Source organism: Rutidosis leptorrhynchoides, chromosome 6 (assembly GCF_046630445.1).
Source record: "Rutidosis leptorrhynchoides isolate AG116_Rl617_1_P2 chromosome 6, CSIRO_AGI_Rlap_v1, whole genome shotgun sequence".
In the NCBI taxonomy this organism is placed as follows: Eukaryota; Viridiplantae; Streptophyta; class Magnoliopsida; order Asterales; family Asteraceae; genus Rutidosis; species Rutidosis leptorrhynchoides.
In genome coordinates this window covers 19,982,584-19,989,173 of record NC_092338.1, presented here as the reverse complement: position 1 = coordinate 19,989,173, position 6,590 = coordinate 19,982,584, and positions in this window count along the sequence as shown.

Genomic DNA, 6,590 nt, shown 5'->3' with positions numbered 1-6,590 from the left:
TAAATAACAAAAGTAGTTACCTTATACATAAGGCATGAACAAGGGCTGGTTGGTGGTGATTTGATGTGTATATACCAATAGTAAATACGTATAGAAGCTAGGTATGATACGAGTACATATACTCTAGATATACGTATAGAAATCTTGTGAAAAATGGAATGAGGATTCAAATATAGCTATCTTTTGTGAATATACTTATATTGTTTTATGTATTTAAGTCTTTAAAAGTGATTAAATACATTATATATACGATATATGTATAAACATTATAGGTCGTAAGTATTTATGTCAAATAACGTTATGTATAGTTATCGTTTTGAAAGCTTAAGTTAGTAGTTTCAAAATATACTTATAACTTATTGTTATTAATACAAAATGAGATATTTAAACATCCTTAAATCATGTTAAATATGTATATATACATATATATACACAAACGTATAATTAACATATATTGTATAGTTCGTGATATCATCGGTCAAACTAGACGGTTAAACGTTATGTAAAACTCTTTTCAAAATCATAAATCTCAACAATTTAGATTGCTTATCATGTTGGTAAGTTTTAATTTATGTAAATATTAATCTTATAAGTGTAAAACGATCGAAAAAATCCGGGTCGTTACAGTACCCACCCGTTAAAGAAATTTCGTCCCGAAATTTGGTAGAGGTTGTCATAAATAACAATAGGAATGTTTTCATGACGAATATGAGGTATTAATAGAGTTTTATCATTATTGGAAGATATGGATAAAACAATTCGGTCATGTGAAGCGCACGAGTGAAGCTATCACAAAAGAATGAAATGAGTGAATATAGAATTGTTTTAACCGATGTCGAGATTAGGATTGATTTCCAGAATTTAAGGGATTTAAAGAAAATCTTATGTAATAAGATTTGGTTCTTCGATGATTTAGAAAACAGGATCTCCTTTGATTTAATGCAATAATCTGTTTCGATTTCTTTGTCGGATATTTCACTATAAATCCACCTCCTTCCCTTTCTTACTTCCATACCTCACATCTCTTACTCTTCCTCCTCTAATTCATACCTTAAGGTATCCTTTAAAATGCTTCATCCCGTTCTGATTTTTGTTATACTTCTAACTTTCATATCTTTCATTCTTCTCTTTCATCTACCGCTAGAAGAATCTATTCACTTTTATGATTTTCTTGGAATTATAATGTTTCTAATTCTCCCGTGTCTTTACGTCGCCATACGTATTGATACACACGGTTTGTAGTTTCTGGGTGGTTATTGGGTTTGATATCTTTCCTTATATTTCGATGCTCCTGCTTCTGTTTTCCATAATCATTGTCATCCATAGTTAATACTCTCTCCTATTTGCTGTAATCTATACCCCAATTTCTATTTTGGGACTTTGTCCCTTCGTTTCTTCTTCCCGTCCTTGAGTCAAGCGATCAATAGTTCAAAATTCGTAGGTATAAAATTCGGAATGAACATAGCTAATGCTCTAAGAAAGGAATGGTAATGGCACGATTTTGATTTGTCAAATTACCAGAATATCCAGGAAAATAGAACTATCAAGATGATTTGTTCTTAATATGTTTCGGAATTGGATAGAATGTAAAAGTCGTGTAACATGGCACATGATGACGGTACTGTGAATCATCATATTCCATTAGAAACTTAACATGACTTACTGTAATATAATGAAGTTGATCAAGTTTCATTATATTATACTAGTTCATGCATCAGTTCCCAACACTGCTTCAGAACATTCCTATTTTAAACTTGAAGGATTTAGAAACTAACACAGTTTCCTTTATATTGTAACGCAGATATTACAGAGAGATAAATGATTTCAGATAAGGATAGTGGTGAAAATATCTTCAGAAATATTGAGGATATTTATAATGAAAGATATGATAATATCTTGGAATTTCTAATGTCGAAGGATGATGATGAAGATTGACCCGTAAGGGTTTAGATTCAGAAGCAAGGTGTTTGCTACAGAATCGTCATAATTCTTTATGTACAAGTTTAGTCCTTGTAACTTGTTCAGAGTCTCCTTCATGGTTTGTTCAATCCGGTTTTCAGTACCAATTTTCTATCGAGCGTTCCTAACACTTCCTTCTTTTATCATCAACATTTGGTCATTAAGACCTTCTACAACATGCTGCTTCGTCAGTATTTTCAAAGTTATCGGATCTGGGTCATTGGTTATCAAACCAAGATGGTTTAAGGAGAATTGTATTTTTAGATGATTAAACGCTGATGGTAATATGATGGAATATAAAAGGTTCTCCGGTAACGATGGTGAAAGAACAACGTATATATATATATATCGAGATTGTAATAAGAGTAGTCTTACTGAGATATCGAAGTGGAGCTGTGACAAAATTATTTAATTGAAAAGGAATCGCGTGATTGTTTTTGCTAATGGATGATAAGGAATTCGATGCGGATACGTTTTAACTATAACTTCGAGTTCAAAAATTTTTAGGTGCATAACTGTATGCATAAATCTTTATTCCGTAGACGAGGTGCGGCTGGTTGAACTTCTCGATCGAGATGTTTTCAAGAATCATGAAAAGTTGTGAATGCGAATTGTAATCGTCAAGATACAAATGAGGTTTAAAATAGAATCAAGTGGCAAACTTGAAGGATTGTTTAGTTTCATATGTAATAATCATCATTTTAACTCATTTTTAATTGTCCGAAGTTAGCAGTCCAATAGTCCGATTGTCCAATGGTTCAATAAATTCATATATGAACTAAATATATAATATTCGAATTACTTAATACGTATCGTGACCCGTGTAATGGTCTCGGTGTCGATCACAACTCAAAGTATATATATATTTTGGAATCAACTCCGACCCTGTATAGCCAACTCCCACCTTCACATATAGAGTGTCTATGGTTGTTCCGAAATATATATATAGATGGATCAATATGATAAGTCGAAACCTTGTATACGTGTCCCGTTATTTAAAATGCGTAAAATAAATAAATATATATCATGACCCATTATACAACGTGTTGTCTCAGAATTAATCCGACGTGTTGTTGTACATGTGTCCCGACGGTATGTAAAGTACAGAAATTAAAATTGCAAGAATGTAAATTGCGATAAATTAAATATTAATCAGTTAGCTGGGAACAGTTAGCCGGAACAGTTAGCGTGTAATCCTATCACAATTTCAATTAATTAATTCATCTGTTTCTAACAATTTTTATTTTGCCAATGTTTCTTCATTATGCCACTTGTTGGATTCGGATAGGTAAAAATCCAAATATGAAATTTAAATGGAAATGGTTAATCTGGGGTGAACGGATACGTATATCGGTAATTGTAAGTAGGATAATAAATGATCGTTGAATCAGATTCGAAGAATGTACAGTGTAACTTGTTAATGTGAATTCTAAATATTCCTTGGGTACTACCCACCCGTTAAAATATTTTCATCATTAACAGTTTGTACGAATGAAATTTTTAATTACAATCTTTATGAAAATATATTTGCATATATATTTTCTTCGGAGGTAACTATGAATTTAATGAGTCAATAAAATATTCAACTCATTTGATTTATCGTTATTACTAGATTACATAATCTCCAAAACATTAGAGATTACATAATCGTCATGTCGAACGAAGAACGATACGTAAAGAAGAGGTAATCGGTGTAGAATGATATGTAGAACAAAGATCATATTCGAAGTTCAGATGATGATGTTGAGGTACGTGGTGCGGATGTGATTGTTGGTGGTGGTAATGATACGGTTGGTGTTGATGCTGATGATGTCGTTGACATCGATGATGCTACTGGTACTGAAGATTGCGAGGTTGATGTTGTTAACGGTACTGGTTATGCTGCTGGTGCTGCTGCTGGTGTTTGTAACCTTCGCACCGTGTTCTCCAAAGCCGTCACACGAGCGCGAAGTTCGTTAATTTCTGCTAGTACACCAGGATGATTGGCGGTTGGAGTGAGCGAATGAACAAGATCCGAAATATGGGATAGGATATAATCGTGGCGAGATACTCGAGAAATGAGAGAGAAAATGGTTTCTCGAACAGGTTCGCCGGTAAGTGCTTCAGGTTCGTCGCCAATGGGGCAATTCGGTGGGTGAAAGGGATCACCTTCTTCTTGTCTCCAATAATTTAGTATACTACGAACCCATCCCCAATTCATCCAGAATAGATGATGAGAAATTGGTTGATCCATTCCAGTGACGCTGCCTTCGGAGCCCGAATGGAAATCCATATCAGCGTAGCTGTCGGAGTCGGAGGAATTCGAACTGGACGCGGAGTTCATCTTGTACAGTCGGGGAAATGAATTTTTGGTTTGGAATAGATTATAGGAGTTGGGTTTGGTATTCTTCAATACATAATTTACATATGTATTTATAATACTCAAAATCCCGTGAATTACGGAGAATCTTTGAAATTCGTCAGGCAATGTCTATAGCAACAGATACGCTAGGATACGAATTTTGTCTATACACTATCGATGCACCAAATGCAGTAAGACGTGTCTAGACTTAAGAATACTAAGCAGGCAATTCTTAAGGATGATAAGCAGATGATTTTCGACTAGATATGATAAGCAAAACTTTTGACATGTAGACACGGTCAAAGTCCAGACTCACTAATGCATCTTAACAACTACCAGTTAGACACACTAATGCAAGGCCTGGTTCGCTAAGACCAACGCTCTGATACCACATGAGACGACCTGACCCAATCCATAGGGACGAATACAATAATATATGATAACATTGCGAGGTACTTGACCTCTATATGATACATTTTACAAACGTTGCATTTATTCTTAAAAGGCAAACTATCATTACATCAATATTTGACATTTTCGTCTAACATTTCATAATATCCAAATGACCTAATCTGTCATTTACTTATTTATATTCTCTATTGAACTCCAATGACTCGAATGCAACGTCTTTGTATCATGGCTTAAAAGGTCCCAAGTAGTATCCTTAACATGAGCTAATGCACAGCGGAAGACTTAATTCATACCTGAGAATAACATGCTTTAAAACGTCAACATAAAGTTGGTGAGATATATAGGTTTGATGCTAGCAGCGTTATAACAATGGAACACAAGATTTCATATATAAACATTTTAATAAAAATATTCTAAGCGGTTGAGCACTTGGTAACCATACTTAACATTTAATCACGTCGCATATTCCCTTTATTATGAATTCTTACTACACCGTACCAAGGTGTAGTCACGAAACGAAGTACTGTGCAACCGTTGAATACTGGTCGTCCAGTCCGGTTGGGGTTGTCAGGCCCGATAGATCTATCAACAGGATTCGCGTTTACAATACCGCTGTAAATATTAGTTACCAAGCTACAGGGAAGTATGCCAGTGGTACAACTCAACGTAGAATATATTTTTCAGTTACTTGTGTCCATAGCGTAAAACATAAAATACATGTATTCTCATCCCGAAATATTTAGAGTTTAAAAGTGGGACTATATACTCACTTTTGTCTTGAAGATATGTAATTTCGACTTGGTCTCCGATTGATATCACGAACCTATCCATATATAATATATCAATACCTTTTCTTTTTAAACAATCGTCACATATATATACTTTTAATACTTTTAATACTTTTAATAATTCCTTAGTCCGTAGTTAGCAGTCCGATGTTAGTAATTCAATTTTAATGGTTCATATTTAGTTGTTTAATAAACCCCCAATGAAATAAATAAAACCCCCATCGTATATGTATTGGTCGAGATTAATCTTGACCCATGGTACCGGTGTTGTCAAATGACGTGTTGCGTACATAAAGTACCGGTGTTGTCAAATGACGTGTTGCGTACAATCATGAGATCTTATGATTAATCTTCTCGTATTGTTTACGGGTGATCCTGAACCATATAAAATTAAATTATGAGTACATATGTATAAAATATCATGTTACTTTAGGAAGATGTGATTTATTTAATTTTCTCCAATTATTTTCGTGGCTAAACTAGTCTTGGATATCCGATTTTGTTTTGGTCATAATTTCTTCGTTACAACTCCGTTTTCGTTGATTCAACTTTCCACTTCCTTGGATCGAGTCCCTCTTTAAGAATATGAACTGTAAATACCTTAGTTTGTATTCGAAATCATAGGTCATAGGTCAAATTTTGGTGAAACTTATGAAGTTAATCATTTTTGTTACAAAAACATCATTTAATGACCATTTTTCTAAAAATACTTATACTATGAATTAAATCATGAAATTTTTATGTGTTAACATATTCATAAGAAATATCATTTTTCCAGAATATAAACCTCCAATTCAAAGTTCAAGATGGTTTTTAATTATCCAACCCAAAACAGCCCCCGGTTGCACTCCGACGTCATAAAAACAGTTTTTTAAGGTATTCTTTGAAAAACCAAGTTATACCTTGTTAAATTAGCATATATTTAAGTTATATTACAGGTCTTAAAGTATTTTAAAAGTTAAGTTAGAAGGATCTATTTAGTTTGCAAACAAGTTTGAAATCATTCAAACTATGTTTTTGTTGTTAAAATTGCATACCATACAATAAGATAGCTATATATATATATGAATCGAATAAGGTTATGAACAAAG